We start from the raw sequence: 22,497 nt of genomic DNA, 5'->3' as shown, positions 1-22,497 counted from the left end.
ATAGTGAAATTTGTTTTTAAATTATAAATTGCTATATAATTGCTTTCATCTAAATAAGAGCATATATCCAATAAAAGATGTATATCACAACCCTTGGTAAAATTACAAAATGCCATACAGTGTAAGGCATCATTATTAGGCCCATGGAGCTTGTTTCTGCTTTGCAGTCCATGGTTTTTTGATGGAGCTAGAGAAATAGAATTTTTTACAGTAAATAAGTTATACTACTGGACAAATGAATATTGAGATACCAGTAGAACTGTGTACCACCAGCACTTATCTCACTGCCTTTTAACTGCTTTATTTTGCGTATTTGACTGTCCCTGTTGCTAGGTATGAGCTCTGTGAGGAAGGTGACAGCATCTTGCTCATTGTTAGAGATATGGTACCTGGCACATGGGAGGTATTCAGTAAATGTTGGCTAAGTGAATAATGTTAAAGAAAAATTTTACACCAGACACTTTAAGAAAATGACAAGTCAGATTTTATTTAGTACTACTGCGGTAGGGGAGAGAGACTTATTGTAAACTGAGCTCAATGCCACTGAAATAAAAGGCAGGAAGCCTTCTAGATCCTGTGGTAGGCGTGCTACAGGAGAGATACCGATGGTCCTTCCAGGAATTTGGTCTGTGTGGTTCGGCAATCTGGGTTTGTTCATTGGCACTTACCTGGATGAGAAACAAATTTCTCATATCTTTAGGACAGGAAGTAGTTTTGCATATTGGAGCAAGGTGCCCACTAGAATCATGCTCTTACTCTCCCACAAGAACTGGGAGATAGGAGAGATAGCTCCCTAGATGTCTGCATTTTAAAGAGGTCCTCGAGGAGACATTTCTGGTTGGTAGATGATTTATATCTTAAAGGGGCAGGGAAAGCCTTTATCATTGCAAGCGTTTTAAAGTGAATGCTCTAAGAAAAGGGAGGTCAGTGGCCTATAGTTAGGTTTTGGCTGGAACAAACAGTGAATTCTTTTGGCAGCATTGAGCTTTCTCAGGCAGGCTTTTCAGGGAGCTGGGTCATCATTCTAGGAACATGGCCTTGAGCTAATAGATACTATGCTAGTGTTTGTTTAATTCTCTTAGTGTGGGAGGTGGATGAAATCGATTTTGCTAAAAGTTGTAGTTCTTATAGGCCAAGGTTGAGAGGCCTAGTTGATTGAGTAGGGAGCTCAGAGGACCCTGACTAAAGTTTGGTCAAGGAGAGAGTCTTTGTCATTAACACAGGACAAGCAAGGGTGTTTTATGAATGGAAATCTAGGATGAAACCAGAAATGGGTGGAGATCAGGGATAACTAGAAGAGTTTAATGTCCATGGATAGCGGAGAAGGAACTAATTAATATTTGTTTAACCAGACACATTACATCTGTTATTTTTCATCCTTCTAACAACCCTGTGAGGCTAGTACTATATCCATATTAAATCAAGAGACAGAGGCTCAGACACTTTAAATAACATGATCTAGGTCATATAATTTGTGATTGGTGGAGTTCGGATTTAAACCCAGATTTTTTTTTACTTCAAAGTGCCATCCTCTGATCATCAGCCTGCGTTTTAATATTGTTGTATAGCAATTTGATTTTCTTAGAAGTGATTTACATTAGTTAACAGTTAATGTAGATAAGCTGCTTACCCTGTGGCGAGTCCTAAGAAGAAAATTTAGCAAGGCTTAATCAACATTAAGTAGGAGAAAATGAGTGTTACTAATACTTTGCTTTGTTAGGATGTAAATGCCCCCATTTGTCATTTGAATTACTGCAAACATCACAATGCATATAGAAAGTCTGCTCCTAATCATGGGTCCCCGTAATGTTGGAACAGGGAGTCCAGAATCAAGTCCACCATCAAGTCCAGAATCTTAATTGAAAACAGCCATGACCAGAAAGGTTAAGTGATTTCCCCAGTGATTTACTTAAGGTACCACAGCCTGCTCATTAGAGAAAGCTGGGATTGGTTTAACCTGAAATGATTGTGACCCAATTTGGGGGTTTACCTTCAGATATTGTTATCACAGAATATATTTATCAAAAGTCAAACTGCCACAGTGTTGCCATTACATTTTTTAAAAGAAATAACTTTAAAAGGTAAAATTGCAAAGGTGGCGATGACAGTGACTCAAGATTGTCCCTGCTAGGCCCATCAGGTGATTTAGCAGAGCTCTCTGTTGTCAAACGCATCATTCTTAATCTGCCGAATCTCTTTTGAGTTACTCCCATACTACAGTTTAAGCAAAAATAAAGTAATAGCAACATGACAACAACAACAAAACAACCAACACAAAACTAAGAAAAAACAAACCTTTAAAAATTGTTTGATTATATGTGATCACTACAGTGTTTTAAAAATTTCAAAGATTGAAGTATACCGCTTCTCTTTCTTATGCTGTTTTGGAAATGTTAATCCATAAGCTGAGTTTTTATCCCCTTGTTTCTCTCTATTATTGCTATACCTGAATTTCATGTTGACAGTTTTTCTCTGCCTTTTTTTTTTTTTTTAGTAATAAAATAACCCATTTAAAACATTGCAGTAAAAACACTTAACATGAACTTTACCCTCCTAACAAAGTTTTAAGTGTGTGGTACCGTATTGTTGACTATAGGTTCAATGTTATTAAGCAGATCTCTAGAATTTATTCATCTTGCTTGATGGAAACTTCATGCCCGTTGATTAGTAACTCCTCATTTCCCCTCCAACCTCCCCGTAGCAACCAGCATTCCACTCTGATTCTACGAATTTGACTACTTTAGGTACCTCACATTAGTGGAATAATCCTGCAGTGTCTTTCTGTGACTGGCTTATTTCATTTAGCATAATGTCCTCAAGGTTTATTCATATTGTTGGAAATGGCAGGATTTCCTTTTTATGGCTGAATAATGTTCCATTGTGTGATGTGATCTTGTGATGTGATTAAAAAAAATACGGTGAATGTTTAAATTAAAAAAAATTTTACTACAGTAAAAGACACATTGCCATTAGTGCCCTTCAAAATACTCCCGCTTGCTTTGAATGCACTTATCCCATCGTTTTTTGCCACTCTTTGAAGCAGTTCTGGAAGTCCTCTTTTCTGAGTGTCTTTATCTGCGCTGTCGTAGCTGCCTCAATGTCCTGAATCGATTCAAAACGTTTTCCTTTCATGGTCATTTTGACTTTGGGGAAGAGCCAGAAGTTGCACAGTGAATAAGGTGGATGATGACACACCATAATGTTTTTATTTGACAAAAATTGCCGTATACCAGAAGTGATGCGTGACATGGAGCGTTGTCATGATGGAGGATGAAGTAAAGACACTCACAAAAGAGGACTTCCAGAACTGCTTCAGAAAGTGGCAAGAATGATGGAATAAGTGTGTTCAAAGCGAGGGGGAGTAGTTTGAGGGGGATTAATGGCAATGTGTTTTCTACTGTAATAATATTTTTTAAATTGAAACATTCATCACATTTTGCGATCACACCTCGTATATACCACATTTTCCTTTTTTTATTATTAGTTTCAGGTATACAAAACAATGTAATAGTTAGACATTTATACCCCTCAAAAAATGATAACCCCCTCCCCCAATCTACTACCCCTCTGACATCGTATATAGCTGTTACAGTTCCACTGATTCTATTTCTTATGCTGTATGCCACATCCTGTGACTATATATGTATTAAATTATAGTTGACATTCATTATTATTCAGCTTCAGCTTCAGATGTGCACTGCGGTGTGTACCACATTTTCTTTATTCATCCACTGAAGGCCATTTAGGTTGTTTCACATCTTGGTCATTATGAGTAGTGCTGCAGTGAACACAGGAGTGCTAATATTGCTTCGAGATCTTGATTTCCATTCTTTTGGCTAAATACCCAGAAGTAGTATTGCTGGATCACATGGTAGTTCTATTCTTAATTCTCTGAGGAACTTCCATATTTTCCATAGCAGCTGCACCATTTTGCATTCCCACCAACAGTGTGCAGTGATTTCAGCTTTTCCACTTCCTTGCCAACGCTTGGTATTTTCTGCGTTTTTTTTTTTTTTTAATAGTAGCCATCCTAACAGGTTGTGACGTAATATCTCATTGTGGTTTTTATTTCCCTGATGATTTGTGACACTGGACATTTTGTCATGTACCTGTTGGCCAGCTGTATGTCTTTGGTGAAATATCTTTTCAAATCCCTAGCCCATTTTTGTAATGGGATTATTAATTTTATGCTATTGCATTGTAGGAGTTTGGGTCTGTCAGAGAAAGTCCCCATAGAAGTAAAGGACCTGTGTGGAACAGAGTAGAAGCAGAATTCAGTGTCTCACTTTCATCACGGAATAGGCAATAGGTAGGGTATTGCCTATCTAAGATAGGGTAAGTCAGGGCCACTTAGAGAAAGGAACTCTATTGCAAAATATACTGCAAAAGAATATTAAGGGGTGGGAGTGAGGATCACAGGAAGGTGTGTCTCCCCTTCCCAGCATTCCCTTAGCATCCTTCTCTTGCAGCATTTATCATCAAGTGCTGTAATAGCTGAGTTACCTAAGGGGCTCCACTTCTGGGTTGTACATTCCTTGAAGGTAAGATTATTGCTAGCACCAGTAAGTGTTCAATAAATATTTGGTTAATAAACGGATATACATGGTCGATGGGCAGGGGAGAAGCAAAAGATCCATGAACACAATTGTTGGAAAGTTGAGACAGAAAGCTTTGCCAATGGTTTTCATTTTTATGTTTTTATTATGGAAAAACTTTAAACATATTCAAAAGTAGAGAAAATGATAGAATGAATCCCTTTTTACCAATCACTCAGCCTTAACAATGATCAACATCTGGCCAATCTTGCTTCATATATCTTCCCCCTCGCCCCACTGGATTATTGTAAACTAAGCCCAGATGTCATTTTATTTCAGCTATGAATACGTCAGTATGTATCTTTAAAACAATAAAGAGACTTGCCTTTTAAAAAAGTATAACCACAACACTATTAGCACACCAGAAAATAGCACAGTAATTCTTTACTGTCATCAACTGTCTGATCAGTATTCAAATTTCCCTGATTGTCTTGTAAATTTTTTGTCTGGTTGGTGTATCAGAATCAGAATCCAAATAAGGACCACACATGTATTTAGTTGATAAATCGCTTAGGTCTCTTTTAATCCATAGGTTCACCATTTTGTTTGTTTGTTTTGCAACTTTTATATTGAAGAGACCAGAACCTTTGCCTATAGAATTTCCCACGTATAAATTTTTACCAGTTGTGTCCCCATGGTGTAGTTTAATTTGGTTTTCTGTCCCCTGCATTTCCTGTAAACTGGTAATTGGAGCCAGAGCTTTTATCAGATTTTCCATTTTTTGGCAAGAAGACTTCAGAGGTGGGGTATGTACTTTCTATTGCAAGGCATCAGGGGGCTCATCATACCTTGCCTCCCCCTCTTCGTGAGGTTAGACTTGAGCAGTGAGCACAGGTGTTGTCAGCCGGATCCATTCGTTATAAACTTCCCCATCTGCTTTTGGTTTCATGGTTTTAGCCCCATTGGTAATTATTGTCTACATCAGGGGTTGGCAAACTTTTTCTGCAAAGGGCTGGATGGTGAATATATTTTTGGCTTTGCTGGCCATACGGTCTCTGTCACTGTGGTGTGGCAGCATCCTTAGGCAACATATAAATGAGTAGACATGGCTGTTTTCCCATAAAACTTTATTTACCAGATCAGATTTGACCCTCTGGCCATTATTTGCCAACTCCTGACCTACATCAGTTATTTCCTCAGGGTTTGCAAAATATTGTAATTCTGTCACCCTTTGTTTATTAATCGAAATGAGTCTATAAAGAAGCATTTTGCCTTATCAATTATTTGGTTACTTTAAGACTCTGTTTGTAAAAGGACAGTAGGATAAATGTTCAAGTCTTTCCCTTTATTTATTAGTACCCGTTTCCAGAATAAGGAGTTGGTTTCCTAGCATCTTCCAAAGGTGATCAGTTTCTTTCTAAAGTATCACCATGAAATTATGGATTTTTAACATATTTGATGTTTCAGTTTTCCTAGACGACCCGCAGGCGCACAGGAGGGGCCTATGGCTGGTGTGCTAACAGTCACACTGCAGCTTGTGGCCCTCCCGAGGCATTCTCAGCTCCGTGGCGGAATGTCTCGGTGTAGTTATAAAATAAATCAGTGGTCTCTGTCTGCAGCTCTAAAATACGTGATGCTGCAGTATTCATTTTATTAGGTGAGAAAAACATTTAATGTTTTTCAAATTCAGAAATTAGATTCTTTCTCACAGTTGTACATATTTTTAAATCGGTGTTAACATACTTGTTTTTATCATGACTAGGTCATTGTTGTTAAACAAAATGGACATTAAAATGTTTGTAATGCAATATTATTTAGTTAGCCTACAATCTGAAATTTGATTTAATAGCCTTGGTTTTTCATTAGTGCCAAGTGGAAAAAATATGGACATATTTAAAGAGCTCAAATTTAACATTATTGTACATATCAAAATGCTCTCTCCTGACTTGTTGTCCATAGTTCACTTTAATTAGTTGACTATTCTAATGTACGTCCTTGCTGCTTTTCTCTATTATTTTAGCTGTTCAGATCCATCGTCCGTGTTTTCTCTCTGCCGTAGCCAAACTTTCACCCTAAACCCACTGTGGTCTGCTTGCCCCTTAGGTATTTGTGGTTACCTGTAGTTTCTTCGAAGTGTTCCTATCATTGACCTACTTGCTGGTTTTGACGCCTCCTTTTCACACTTTCCTTAGACTTTTTTTCTTCTTCTCATTCTCTTGATTCCTTTTCTCTCTTCTCTTTCCCCAACCCTGAACAATGTTCCTGAGTCCTGTTTTATGTACCCTCAGCATTTCTCACTTTCTCTTTAAGTTTCTCTAACATCCTTGGTTTAACTCTAACATCATACTCTAACATCAAACTCTAACATCATAGTTTGCCAGTGTTATTTTCACGATTTCAGTTATTCCCCACTTGCAGGTGACGTTTAGAACTCCGTCTCTAATTCTGAGATCTGATGTTTCTATATTCACTGCCAAGTATAAGATGTTTAAACTTTGATTATTTTTCCTAACAACTGAAAATAAAATCTAAGAGAAGAGAGTACGTCATGTTCCTGAGGTACCTTTTGAATGTATTCATGTCACTCATGGACCCCCTGGTTGCTAGCTGAATAATGAAAAGATTTTGAAGATGGGTTTAAAGCCTTTAAAAGTCGTCTTCTATTTTTATCTTCTGCTGCACCCTGTCGCTGCTTTGACCCAATGTCTGCGGGCGGTCCTTTGTGTTAGACTCCTCCATGACATTCTTTCTCTAGTCAATCTACCTTGTCCCACTGCGTCTCCCTTCTTCACATGCAGATTTTCAGACGAATTCTGACCATCTTCAGGGATACCAGCAATTGAGCTGTTTTTCTCTCAGTGATAAAACGAGGAGCAATTTTTGTCATAACTTCAAAGCTTTCCCAGACCCAATGTTTTCTGGGCTGATAAGCAAGGAAGCAGAGCTCTTCTAGGTTTGCCGTTTGAGGATGGAGTGTTTAGTATGTCTGTCGCACAACAAAATCACTTAACCTTAATATGTAGTAAATATAGAATTATCTTTCCTAAAAGTGTGCTTCGTTTCTTATACAGAGATAATTTTTATTTATTAAAAAATATTGCAGCTTTTTACTTTCTCCTAATCTTCACAGTTGAGTGTATGTCAATCAATAGTGCCACATTATGTAGCTGTGTTGCAACGTGGCACTTTAAGATTGAGTCTGAAAGCCCTTTTGAGAAAAGCCATTCAGGGCAAATAAATTCAATAAAATTTAATCTGTATTCCTGTTTCTCCTTGTCAAGCGTGGATTATGACATTTAGTAAATGTGGTAGCATTTAGAAAGTGATTTTTTTCCTTTAAAAAGCTTTTCGTCCATTATTAATTGAAACATTTAATTAATTGGATTGGTCATATTTTGCTAACTCAATGTACAGTTGGACTTTGGTAAGTATAAATAAACTCCACTTCCGGAGATGTTATAGCCACTTTTATTAATGCTGGAGAAGAAATGATATATTTTTGAGAATTATGGGAGGTGAGCAAAACACTTTTGGGAGAGATGAAAATGAAAAATATTTTAGAATAATATTATAAAATAACATCTTTCTAGCTCTTACTGTATTTATGATTTTGAGAAAGCTGTGAGTATTTAGATATAGTAGTGGTGACTGTTTTGCTGAATATATAAGGGAACATTCAGAAAAAATTTAAAAGCCTTAAGCACAAAATATACCTCTTCAGGTTGATGTCTAGACATTTACAGAGAAACAATCCTATAGGGATTGTATTCTGTGAATTGTATTAATGGATATGTTTGATGAGCCTAAACCTGAAGCTGATGTGGATAAGTATTTATGAAAATTGGGATTTTCAATGATGAAGATAGAGAAAGGAAATCATTCATTTGTTCAACACATATCCAGGCCTTTCCAGATGCTATGATTTATGAATCTTTTTACAGTTTTTATTTTATGGTTAAAGGTTTCTTGGGAAGTTTAGCTGATCAGAGTAAATATTTATTTATGGAAATTATAGGGTATTAGATTTCTAATTTAAAAATCTAGATTAAAAATTCATAGCATTCAAGAATATTTATCAAGACAAAGTGCCGACTTCCCCACATTTAGAAGGGTATGGTGTACCATCAAAAACTGATGGAGACAGGAGGAACCTTGGGGACAGTTCACTATAGTTAGCCACATAGCAAGTGTTTAATGATTACTTACTCTGTGCTGATTTCTGATAGGTGCCTGTGCTACCATGGTAAACAACATACCAATGGCTCTTGTATTCTTAGAAGTTGTATTCTAGTATTGGAAATTGAGAGCAAACAAACAAATAAATTAGTGAAATTGGGCGAGTGGAAGTTTGTTGAAGAAAGTAAACAGGGTCATAGAAAATAAAAGGTCAGGGATTTTTAAAATAAGGTAATTCAGGAGGACCGTCTTGAGGATTTTATATTGAAGTTGATGTCTATGAGAAGGAATGAGCTCAGTAAGGACATTTCTAGTAAGGACATCTTCCATCAAGGAAACAGCCTAAAGCAGGCAAGAGTTTGGACTGTTTATGGAACTTTACAAGGGTCTCTGTGACAGGAAAGCGACATGGACAGTGGTTCAAAATGGGACTATAGGGACAGCAGCAGCCAGATTATATAACACCTTGCTCCACGGAATTTGGATTTTAATCTCTGTGGAAAATGATTGAACAAACAATAAGTATCATCTAATTGATATTTTTAGAAGGTCACCTTGGGCTGTTGCAAAGAAAATAGTTTGTAGTGGGGCAAGATGAGAAGCAAGAATATCAGTTGGGAGGCAGTATTATAATGGGCAAGGTCAAAGATTGGATGAAGTTGGAAGGTTGGAGACACAGTTTGGAGGTAGAATCGACTTGACTTGCCAATGGATTTGTTGTGAGCAGTGAGATACAGTGTAGGATCAAAGATGACTCCTACTTTTTGAGCTGAAAAACTGAGAAAATGGTGGTGCCCTTAGTTATGATGGGGAAACTGTGTTGGGTGGAGATTAGAGGAGAGGATTAAGACTTGATTTAGATTTAGGTTAAATTTGAAATGTTTGTAAGAATACAATTAGAGGTGTCCAGTAGGCAGTCTGGAAATGAGAGGAAAGGTATGAGCTGCAGACACAATACTGGGGGAGTAGTAAGGTGGTATTTAAAGCTGTTGGAGTAAATGAGATAATCCAAAGGAAAGAGTGCAGCTAGAGAAGGAACAATGGCTCAAGACCAAGTGCAAGGGTGTTCCAACATTTAGACAGTTGATATAAGAGGAGCTGTCAGAGAACACTGAGAAAGAGTGGTCAGGAACAGAACTGGAAAAGTATGACATCACGGAAGTAAAAAGAAGAGAGGGTTTCAGGAGGAAGGGCATGGTCATTGGGTAGAAAATCTTTGAGAGGTGAAACAAGGTAATGGCAGAAAAGGATCCATTTACCTTTATAATCAGCTTCTGCTTTCAGAAATCCCGTGTTATTTGTCTGCATGCCGGACATCTAGCCCATTGCCTGACACATAACAGACGTTGAGTAAATACTTGTTGAATGGTTAAATGAGAGATAGTATCAAAATAAGGCTACATCATGAGTCTATCAAGAGTTAAAATCCAACTGTTGCTCTTTTAAGTGAGTTTCTGTAGCAGTTGAAGATGACTTTCCTATCAATTACTAATATATTGATAAAAATATATTGAAAGTCTGTGATTTTCAGTCATGGCTTCAGGTGTATAATTGTGTACTTTTTTGATCAGTAGGTATATTACTTCTGTCTCCCAAAAGAAAGGTGGTTACATTGGTTTGAAGAAGAATATGGTGGGGGGGAGGGGAGATAGAGAGAGAGAGTTAGTTTTATTTAAAGAAATCGGCATCAAAATAACCTACTTCTACGTAAGTTTGAAATTGTAGAAATGGCGCAAAGCACCTATGTTAATTTCTTTAGACATTTTATTCTTTCTTAATATGGTTAGAGAGTTTTATTAAACTTTGGCCAAGGGAAATTATGGAAGAAGTTGTTAATAACAAAGAGATTTGTCTAGTGAGAAAGGACTCAGTAACTTTTAATAATGTAATTTGCAGCCTGTATTTTTATTAATCCTTTTATTAATCCTTTTTATTAATCCTATTAATTTATATAATCCTTAAATTATATTTTCGCCTCTTCCAACTAAAGTGTAAGGTACCAAGCAAACAATCTAAACTTACAAGACTTATACATTATCTGTTAGTGCCCCATAGACATAGCAAAAGCAAAGAATAAGCAAGGAAAAACTAATGAAGTTTCCCTTTCAACTCATCAAGTAGTGGAGATTATCACGATTTGCAAAACTGGTAGATTAGACTTCATTGGCCTGTGCTCTATCTATGGACAGAAAACCTACGTACCTTTTGATATTGTGTTCAATGCATATTCTTATATCTAGTACCAGTTTAGAATGCTGAAGTACTGTAAAAATATCAGTGGGTACCTTATTTCTAAATTTCTAATAGCATCCATACAGTGCTTATTTCTGAAAAATACTTATACCTAGATGATTTCTTTGAATCCTCACAATAACCTTGTGAGGCAGATGTTATTCAGAGTCCAAGATCACATAACCATCAATGTTAGCGCCAGGCTCCAAGTCTAGGTCTCCTGATGCCAGATCCTATGTTCTTCCATTCCGGACCGCCTGCAAGTGTGGTCACGCCCCTGGCTGCACGTCCAGGTCCTGAGGGTGCACATGTGGATAACTGTACGTACGGTGAGGAGTACCTGTTTTTCCTCCCTTGTTGCTGGACATTTATTGGTTTAAAACCACTGGCAAACAATTCATGATAGATCCCTCCTTCATACGTATCAGTAGTGGCCTCTCATTCAAAATTAATAGCCTAGAATTCGAGATCATTAACTTGACTGTATTCTAATACACAGATTATGATTCCCCATCAAATTAAGTTGTTTGGTCTTGGAGGAGTGGTAAAGTAAGAGTTTTAATCTTTAAGGGAAGTGTTCTGGAAGGTGCTCAATATGCTGCTAAGCAACCATTAGGGTTATTGGTGTTATAGGTTACATTCATTTAGAGTCAGCTGTTGATCCTTCAATAATGAGTGCGTGGTACCAGTTGAGCCTATTCTTTTAGTGTTTTCTAAGTTAGAGCCTTTTATTATAGCAAGAAGGATGGTTTTCAATGAAAAGACATAGCAAAAACCTCAATTCTGAGATTATCACACTATACAAAAATACAAATGTTGTTAATGTTCCCTAACTGACAGCTATGGTAATTGGGACTGCGACCAGCATATTACTGGTGATTAGTGATTATTATTATTATTTTAAATTAAAGTTTATTGGAGTAACAATTGTTAGTAAAGTTACATAGGTTTCAGGTGTACTTATTAACAGTAATGTGAGTCTCTCACACTCTAACTGGAAGCCAACTTACAAATCTCTAGGTGGAAAAACTGGGCTTTCTTGAGGGTAGATGCCACATGTATGGTTTAAACTTCGTTTGAGATGGAAATGTCATAAATACTACGGTTTGGAGCATAGGGTTTTGTGAATGAGAGGCTTGACCTTAGAGTGACGACAAACGTGTATCATTATTCAGTAGCCGAGCTTAAAAACCAATGTTCTGCCTCAATTATTCACAAAGAGGAATGTTGCTACAAGTGCTAGAATCTCTCATGTATTTTGGGGGATAGAGTTCTTAGTCAGAGAATTTAGGATGTCATAAAAACTGAAGATCAAGAAATGAAAATGTTTGAAGAGTAATGTTCCATTTTGCACACACACAAAAAATCAAACACAGAAGCAATTTAACACCATCTCTTAAAAATGGGAACCATAGATAATGAAAATGACAATTCCTTAATTTGTATCAGTTTTTTGTTAGAAAGCCCTTTGAAATATGTTGTCTCATCATGTAGAGAGCAATGTTAATAATGTTTATTTTCGAGAATGGGAAGAGGATCCAGGAAATTAGAATTGAAACTTGGCAGTTGGTGCTGTTTCATAAGGAAAAATATAACCTGTCTCGTTAATGCCAAATTAAAATGGTTGATGGACCCTGCAAGCATGAGTCAGGCTAAATGAAACCTGTATGAGAACTACTTGGAAGAAACTAAACTCATTCTGAGACATATAAAAGTAATTTATATGGACAGTGGAGTGATACACAAGATAGAGCCCTGGACAAGCATAAAATAGGATTACAGTGACAGCTTAGTTTTTGGACTCCCTTTGTCCTGACTTCTTATGTAATCTTGGAAAAAATGCTTACCTTCTTTGGGCATTTATACATCTATTAAATGGGAATTTTATTGCCCTTCACTATTGTGAAGGTTATTCAATGTTTCTAAAAATTTTAGAGAAACCCTAAAATTTAGAGCTCCTTAGAGAAACTGTCCTTAACATACATTATTGTAATAGAAATGATACAAGTTCATATACAGAAGAATATATAGAAACTGTATTCTGACCAAGAATTTTCTAACACAAAAATTGTAAGAACTATAGGGTCAGGCAGCTTCAAAGTATGTAAGAAAGTTCTTCTGGGTAGGAATGACAGCCATTGATGAATGAAGAAAATCATTTCTCTTGACAGTGATGAGCTTTGGAATTGTTTGGAAAGGGATAGTTGAACTTGATGTGTTGGTTATCTATTGTTACAACACAAACCACCTCAAAACTTAGTGGCTTAAAACAACAGCCATTTTATTTGCTCGTGATTCTGTGGATCAGCATTTTCATCTGGGCTCAGCAGGGATGATTCTTTTGCTGGTCTCTCTTGGGGTAACCCATTCCAATGGTCGTAATCACGGTGGTTCTCCGAGGCTGGTTGGTTTATGATAGTGTTTGGTTGGTCTGTCTCTCTCTCTCTCTCTCTCTCTCTCTCTCTCTCTCTCTCTCTCTCTCTCTCATCTTCAGGGAGAAAATCCTGGGCTTCTTCACACAAGTTCCAAGAGGGCAGGAGCAAAAGCTGCAAGGCACCCTGAAGTGAGGGTTCAGCACTCTCAGAGTCACTTCAGCTTTATTTTATTAGTCACAACAAGTCACAAGGCCAGCCTTGACTTAAGGGGTGGGTGAGGAAAGCAGATTCCTCCACCTGTGGGTGGGATGAATGGAAAGTCACATTTCACAGGCTGTACACACTGTGGGGAATATTTATAGCCATTTACAAACAATCTGCTACCCAAGATAAGGGAAGGGCAAAGGATATTTAGGTAAAATGGTCTACTAATAAATTTAAATTTGAAATAGAAGTCTCAGCCTGAACCGTGGTATTTTGTTGGATTGTGTTCTGTTTTTAGAGCAGGGTAGGAGTGGGTGGGTGGGCTGCAGGTGTCTAACAGCACTGTGGCCTTGGTCCCTAACTTTTGTGTGAAATAATAAACTACATTGCCTAATAGTAAAAAAAAAAAAAAAAGAAAAAAAAATGAATTGAAATAGAAGAGTTATATCATGAAAAGCTGAGGTAGAAGACCCAAAACAGCCTAAGACGAAAACAATGGAGAGACCCAAAACAGTTTTGTGAAGTATATATGAATGTTTTGAAATAGAAACATATGAAAAATTCTTACTTAATGGCTTTTTTATATAACCGGTATGTGCTAATACCAACTCACTGAATTAAAATGTACAATTTGTATGGTATTGTTTAGGAAAGGTAGCCAAGGGAAAAGTAAAGGGATTCTTATCCCCTTGTGTGTCAAATTTATGGATTCTTGGGGTCATTTTGCTATAGAAGAAAAACAAAAGAATGTGCAGAAGGGAAAATTTATAAAAAGATTTTCAAAAATAGTTATGAAGTTAGGGATGAGTATCAGTTCGATACGTATCTTTTTGTAATAGTCACTGAATATGATTAGAACTGCCAATATTGTCCCCAAATTACAACTTTAATCACAAATTCTCACATTTCCCATCTGGATAAATATTTGTGGGAAAAATCCAGGAATTATAGTTGGTAAGGATTCTGGGATATAGCAGGGTAGTGTGGCTCATTATTCTGCCTTTCTCAATTCTGCTGTCTGCCTCTGCTAACCCAGAGCGTTCCTGGAGCCAACAGAGCCGTGTGTGCAGGTGAAGCCCTGAGCTCCGTGGGAGTTGAGGGTGAAGGGAGCAGCTGGGGGCATTCTTCCTGGGCTGGGCTGGCACTGAAGACTGGCATCTGATGCTCTGGGGGAGGGTCAGAATGCACTGGATACTATAAAGAGCTTGACCTACCGAGGTTGGGAGGCCCCTGGGAAGAAAATTGAAAATCGCCCTCACTCCATTGTATGTACATGAGTGTGTGTGTGTGTGTGTGTGTGTGTGTGTGTGTGTGTGTGTGTGTCTCCTACAGGAGACACAGATGAAGATGAACTCCTGGGCTGAGTCCTCACTGTCTTGGAGTCTGGGAGAGTGTGAGGAAATGGAGCAGAAAGTCTTTCCTTGGCAGGACCCTGGCGCCTTCCTGGTGTCGCACAGCTAGATCACAGCAGGAGAGACCACTGTGCACCCACCACTCATAGAACGGCACTCACTTCACCCCAGTGATAAAACAAAGGGAAATGATGGCACCACAGCCAAAGAGAAGACAGCCATGAGGACAGATAGAACACGTGGTTAATGTGATAGAGCGACAGCTGGAGACAGATGACAACCTGACAAAAAACAGTAAGGCACCTAAGGGGACTGAAATGTAGTACAAAAAGACTTCCTAGAGATGAAATGCATGATATTCCAAATCGAACATTTCAGTAAATGAATTGAAGGAGATGATGGTCATTCCTGAGACTTGAATTAGTGGCTTGGTTGGTCAAGTGGAAGAATCTTAGAGCATAGAACAAAAATATAAAGGAATGGAGTTCACAAGAGAAAATAGATCTAGGAAATACAACATGTGAGTAATAGAAGAGCCAGAAACAGAAAAATGAACAGATGGAAGAAAGACAATAATTCAATTAATATAAGATATTATTTTTTTGAGCTTAAATAATATTTTCTGAGCTTAAGAATCAAGACTTGAGTCTATATATTCAAATGTTCATCAAGTTCCAGGCAAAATTTATGAAAATAGACATCTCTGTATATATTGGAAAAGAATAAAAGCCAAAATCTTAGAAGCTTCCTGGCAGAGAGAACAAATTAACTACCATTAAGAAGTATCAGACGAACAGCAGATTTCTCATCCGTGCACAGAAAGCTAGAGATTGTGGGGAAACTTCTGTAGATTGTGGAGACAAAAAGCCAGCAGCCCGGAAATCACACGCATAGCTAAGATGCCATTTCCCTGTCAGAGTAAATGATATTGACTGTTATATAAGAAAGCAGAGATGTCCATCACCCATTTTTAACAAAAATACTCAGGAAAAGAGTATCAAACAAAAAAGCATCCAAACAAAAAATTAATCAGAAACACCTCAAGATGAGGGGAGACAGTAGCAAAGGAAATTTTTCTAAATTAATCAACTTAAGAAGGAAAGAATAAGTTCAAATATAAGTCTTTACGTTGAATTGAATGAACTGAATTTTCCCATTAAACATTTGATGCTGTTAGACTGAGTTAAAAAAGTAAAACTCAGACATACGGTGTTTATAAGAAACACTTCAAACAAAGTGATGGAAGTTGAAAATAAAAGGGCGGACAAAGATCCCAGGCAAATACTGAAAGTCAGAGCTAGCAATATTAGGTTTAGACAGATAGTATTTAAATTAAAGGCATAAATACAATAGGGAAAGACATTCTATAACGATTTTTTTTAAAAGGCACAGTATGAAGGAGATAAATAAACTTGCATATATAAAATAACATAGCCACTAAGTAAAAGTATTAGAAATGAAGCAAAAGTATTAGAAATGCAAATATAGTTATCGTGAGACACTTGAATAAGCCTCTCTCACTTGTATCAACCCGCCTGAACTTTGTGTAGACCCCTAAAATAGAGAAATTGAATAAATAAAGTTATATTTAATAGATATGCTAGAACCTTACATCCCTTCAATACAGAATGCTCTTTTTTGCACTTCTTACAAAACTTAATCATATACTGGACCACAAAGAAGACCTTAACAAATTCAAAGGAAAAGAGATTTTTATAGACCTTGTTCTCTGATCATAATCTTGTAATGTTAGAAATAAATAATAGAAAGTAAATAGAAGAGGAACTTTATTATTTGGAAATTTCAAAACATGTTTTATAACTTTTGTATCAAAAGTGAAAATGAGTTAATTTACAAGGTATCTAGAAATCAACAGAAGGAGCACAGTTTATTCCAAAAGCTGTTGGATGGAGTGAACATAATGGCCAGTGGAAATTGTGCAGCCTTTAGATGTTTCCATTATTTAAGAATAAAGACAAAGTGCACCCTTATTATGAAATGAGAGAAGGAAATGACAAAAAAACCCACTAAACTACATTAGAAAGAGGGAATAATTAAACATAAAAGCTGAAGTTAATGAAACAAAAAATTATAGAAAGGATAACTATAATAGCTGGTTCTTTGAAACTATAAAATAGATACAAGATTTATGTGTCTCATTAGAAAATTCATAAAGAGTAAAATATTTACAAGACTAGAAATGAGAAGAAGGACATAATCAGAGATGTAGGACTGATTCAAAGAAGATAATAAAGATAACAATTCAATTCTATGGCAAAGAATTTGAAATACCAGAAGAAATGGATTATTTCCTCGCCAATATAAATGTCCGAATTTGACTAAGGAAGAAGTGGAAAATTTGAATGAGACAGTACCATTAAAAAGATTGGAAAAGTGATTAAAGGCCTACCATTTATAAAGGCAGTGGGATCATACGGAGTTATAGCTGAGTTTTACGTAATCTTTCAAAACCTAATAGTTCTACCATGATTTAAACTGTTCCAGAAGATTATGAAAAGCTCCTAATTCATTTGTAAAGTAAGCATATATTTTAACTACAAAACTCAGTAGAGTATAAAGCAAGTCTGGAGACCTATTTAATGGTGAATATAGATGCAAAAATTATAAATAAAATATTAGCAGATAAAACCCATCAGCTTATTTGAAGATGCAGCTATGACCAGGTAAGGTTCATTCCAAGAATGTAAGAGTGGAAATCTACAGTGCAATCCCTCACATGATCAAATTAAAGACAAACAACCATGTTGTCACATCAATAAATGCTGGAAAAGCATTTACTAAAAGATGTAAACACTACTAAAAAGTATAAATTAACAAAAAGAATGGAAAAAGTACTGGTAAGTGTCATCCTAAACAGCAAAACACAATAAAATTACAATTAGTATCAGGAACTAAGCAGTCTGGCTATCACTATGCACCCATTCATTTAACAAATATTTTTCAGCACCTGTTTTGGGCCAGGCTATTGTTGTATGTTCTGAGACCTGAATAAAGAAGACAAAAAACTATGACTCGTGGAGCTTATGTTCTTGTGGGAATTATTATTTAACATTGTCTCAGATTTTCTAGTGAATTCATTACAACAAGAAAAATGAAATAAGTGGAATAAATATTAGAAAAGACAAGCTTAAACTCTCTCTTTTTCCTAATGATATGATTGTATAACTTTCAAATCCAAGAGAATCCCAGTAGAACTTATTAGAATGAATAAGAGAATTTGGTAAGTGGCTGGATTCAAAATACATAAACAAAATCCCTCCATCTGCCATCATAGCAATAGGTCCTTAGAAATGAGGACTGGGAAAAAATTATAATAGTGAAAAAACATAAAAATACTAAAGAATAATTTTAAAAGAAAGGCATGAAACATGGAGAAAAGGAAAATGTCTTAATGAAGAATATAAAGCCAGATTTGAACAAATGAGAGACATACCATGTTCTTTGATTGAAGTATACATTTGATGCAATTCCAATTCCAGTCCCAACAGTTTTTGTTTTTTCGATTTGATAAAATGATCTGAAAGTTTGTAACAGAAGGTTAAGTGCCACTAGTAATAGCTGAGGAAAGAATCCTTCCACCACCCCCCTCCAAACCACTGGAATGTAAACTCCATGACGGAAGGGATTTTGCTCCCTGTTGACTCCTCAGTCGCTATAACTGTTTGGAACATAGTTGACAATAAATAGTTGAATGAGTTAATAAAAAAAGACTACTGAGGAGAGATTTACCAGGTATCAGACTATACTAAAAAACCATGGTATTCAAATTGTTATAGTCGAAACCGATGGCTAGACGAATAAATCAGTGGAATATAATAGACAGTCTGAAATGGATCTCAGAATGCATGAGAATTTAATACATGACATTATATTTTAGTTAATCAGCAAATAATGGATTATTCGACAGATGGGATTGATACAGACAGCTGCTGACCTGGAAGAAAATAAAATTAGAATCCTATGTTATACCATATATGAAAATGAAAAAAAAAGTTAAAAATAATGCAAGACAAATTTTGTAAGAAAATAACTAATGCATGTACAATATTAGGAGCAGTATTAACTAAGATTAGAGACTCAGAGCTACAAGAGAAAAGATAAACATGACTGCATGAAAAGTTAAGTATTTTGTATTTCAAAGGATATTAAGCAAAACCAATAAATCGTAAATTTGGATAAGTGTTTGCAATACAGAGGACAGAGTTTAATATCTATAATGACAAAAAGCATTTACAAATTGACTACAAAGTCCCAACAACCCAACAGAAAAATCAGCCAAAAATATGAAGGCATAGTTCAGAGAAGAGCAGATGCAGAAGGCCAGCAAATAAGACACTCAAACTCAAATGATGATATATCACCCTTCAAATTGGCAAAATTTAAAAGCTCAGAAACATTTTTTGCTGTTAGGGGGAAAGAGTACTCATATTTCTAGTTGCCGTAGGTGTTACAGTCTTAGAAAGTAATCTGGCATCATGTGGTAGAAGTAATATCTGTATGACCCAGGATCTCTTTTTATTTTACTTATTTTTTATTATTAGTTTCAGGTGTACAAAACAACACAGTGATTAGACATTTACACCCCTCACAAAGTGATAACCCCAACTAGTCTACTATCCATCTGACACCATGCATAGCTATGACAGTACCACTGGCTATATTCCCTGGGCTGTACTTTACACAGAAGACAAAACTCATGCCGCAGTGGAATTTTTCCTGCCCCGTGACTAACATCTGTATGTAAGGCTATGTATTACAAGGTTGTGTTCTGCAGTAACATTTGGGGGGAAAATGGAGATAAATGAATGCTTAACAGGAAAGGCATGGTTGGCTCCATAACAATACATCCAAATGGTGAAATACTTTGAGACTGTTTAGGTAGGAATTTAGAGATCTATCAGTTGAATGAGAGATTTTCATGATCCATTATTGAATGGGAAAAGCTAGATGCAGGAAACTGGGTATAATATAGTAGTTAGAAAAAAGCGTTGGAAAAAGTGTGCATGTCTGCTGTTAAAATTATATGTACATGGATAAATATATGTACATGGAAATAGATATGGAAGAAAATACACCAGGTAGTTAATATGGGTTACTGGGGATAAGGAGGTGACATGGGTTGCTACGGGTGGAGGGACGTGAAGAGAAGAAATTGACCATGTAAAAAAGAACAAACACACACAGAGACCACTAATAAATAACAATATGTATGACTTTTTATATTTATGCATATAAATTTGTGTATGCGTGGGCACATGCATGTGTATACATGTGCAAATGAAAATTTAAAAATAAAGAATTCCTATTGGCTCTGGGTGGTTTTATTCAGTTATTTATTTATAATTTCTGGAGTACTATACTAAGTAGGAACCTAGATCTGAAAACAATAAATTCTCAGTCAGAGATGGCATGGTAATTGTATCATGGTTCTTTGTGTCATAAGTAGCAGAAATCAAACAACAAAACTAGCATAAGCAAAAAAAGGGGATTCATGGGTCACGGGAGCCTTCCCATGCAATTAGAGCCAAAAACTCAGTGTAGCTCTCATCCGGTGTCTGTCTTCTGCTGCAGTCTGTAGCTCTGCCTCCTGCTTTCCTTCTCTTTTTATTTTTGGCTTTATTCTCCGTCTGGATGGCATGGCAGTTCCTTCATACATCTTTTTTCCTGGTTCTGTGCTCCCTCCCCTGGCTTCTAGCATATTCCCTCTTCCCCTAGCCTCAAATAGAAAAAGTCCTGGGAAAGAGCTTTGACAGGCCTGGTTTGAGTCACATACCCACGTAGACTGGTCCTGAGCAAGAGGGTAACGGACTACTGCCATTAGCCAGGCCTGGGTCACAAGTCCACACCATTGGAGAGAAGGGAGGTGCAGTATTGTGATTAGTGCCCACAGACCAACCACACTCACATAGTAGGAGTGAGTGGGGAACTTCCCCAAAGAAGCAGTGGCAGGTGAGACGGGAGCAGTGTGGTCTGATGGTAGACAAAAGGATTCTAGGTAAACAACACAACAGATGACTACTGGGGCCCTTTGCTTCAAAGTGCTGTACAAGCTAAGTTTGCATCTTCAATATCAAAGGAATTGAACAGTGGAGGAAGTAGATTTGAGTCAGATGACACTATATATACATTTAGGGCAGGGAAAATTGTCAGTCGTCCAAGAGCTTAAGTTGACTTATGAGAATTAGAGCTGGTAATTATCTATTTGTGTATTCTTATCCCAGGTGATTTATAAAAGGATTAAAGACTTAAGTGATTAATAAGGAATACTAGCTTCATATATTGAATATGTGATATATTTTTCTAGGAAAAGGAAACCTTATGTATTTATTTTTTCCAGCTTTATTGAGATATAATTGACATATAATATTGGGTAATTTAAGGTGTACAATGTGATGATTTGATACACATATATACTGCAAAATGATTACCACCGTAAGGTTAGTTAACACATTCATTACCTCACATAATTACATGTATTTATTTTTAAGGCAGTTTTAGTATGCCAGATTCTTTCCCGTGTACCTGGTGAGACATACTTTTAACAGTTGTTCTCGTCAAGGAATGCTCCACACTTGCTCATCGTAAAGATTTCATCCATCTTAGCATTGATTTACAATAATGCCTGGATATTTAGGTGATAAATAAATGACTGACATTTCAATTTTTGTGAAAAAAATTAATGAGCTTGCAACTCACAGAGGCAAAAAGGATAAGTTGATCCAAAATACCCATTGACAGAACAATCTGGGCTATTAAAATAGCTAAAGTATTTAGCCAAAAATTTTTTTTAAATACTAGTACAGAAAAGTGTACTGCCTGGTGGTGTAACACAAAGTGAACACTCGTAAGTACCACCAAGGTCGAGAAACACGGTCAGCCTCCGGGCAGCTGGGTCCATGCTCTCCCCCAATGCTCGGTCCCCTGAAAGGCATGTGTTGTCTGGACTTTTATACCGATTACTTCCTGCCTTTTTAGTTTTACCACCCAAACTTGCATGCCTACTACAGCTTAGTGTTACCTGTTTTTACTACAGCTTAGTGTTACCTTTTTTGAGCTTTCTCGAAATAGAACCATACAGTATGTGCTCGCTAGGGTCTGGCTTCTTTCACTGAACGTCATCACGGTTGTCCACAATTACAGAGTGAAGGCAGGGTAGGAATGGGCTGCAATGCATATCATTTCAAGGACCAAAAAAACAACTCCAACTAATTGTAACCCTATAAAGTTATAGATTTTAGGTTATTATACATTCGAGTTCTTTGAGGGACCTTAGAGTCGTAATGAAACAGATGAAGTATTTATTGAGCAGTCTAGCCGTTGGTACCCCAACTTCCCAAGAAAAAAACGCTCACCATGCTGTCTTATGCCATTGCAGGAAGAAACGCTTGGGCTGGTTGCGTTTCCGGTGGTGCTACCAGAGCTCAGGGCTGTCAGCCAGTCCTGCCCAGAAGTGCCACGCTCACAGGCAGGACGTGATGCAGTATTTCAAGGTGGTAGCGTGGATTTACTAAAGTCGGCCTTACAATTAAAGCAGGTATCTTTTTCATCGTCTGTTAGAATATTTAGTATTTTCTTTGCATTTTATTAAGCCCCCATATGAAT

General features: G+C 36.8%; 1 protein-coding gene across 6 annotated transcripts in view; it reads left to right on the top strand.

The window, feature by feature from the left end:
* The window catches only part of RNF182 (ring finger protein 182), a 68,465-nt gene that overhangs the window by 37,281 nt on the left and 8,687 nt on the right, over positions 1-22,497 (top strand). For 4 of the 6 annotated variants that reach the window (XM_033113230.1, XM_033113234.1, XM_033113235.1 and 1 more), the window contains one exon: positions 22,271-22,429. The exons of 1 other annotated variant lie outside the window; for it this stretch is intronic. The gene's annotated coding sequence lies outside the window, so the exon portion shown is untranslated. Of the gene's footprint in view, positions 1-14,914; positions 15,169-22,270; positions 22,430-22,497 lie in introns of those variants that run through there. One more of the 6 variants, XM_033113231.1, reaches the window with a different exon arrangement.

Source organism: Rhinolophus ferrumequinum, chromosome 9, assembly GCF_004115265.2.
Source record: "Rhinolophus ferrumequinum isolate MPI-CBG mRhiFer1 chromosome 9, mRhiFer1_v1.p, whole genome shotgun sequence".
In the NCBI taxonomy this organism is placed as follows: Eukaryota; Metazoa; Chordata; class Mammalia; order Chiroptera; family Rhinolophidae; genus Rhinolophus; species Rhinolophus ferrumequinum.
Note: the sequence above shows the minus strand (reverse complement) of the source record. Positions and strands in the feature narration are given on the sequence as shown.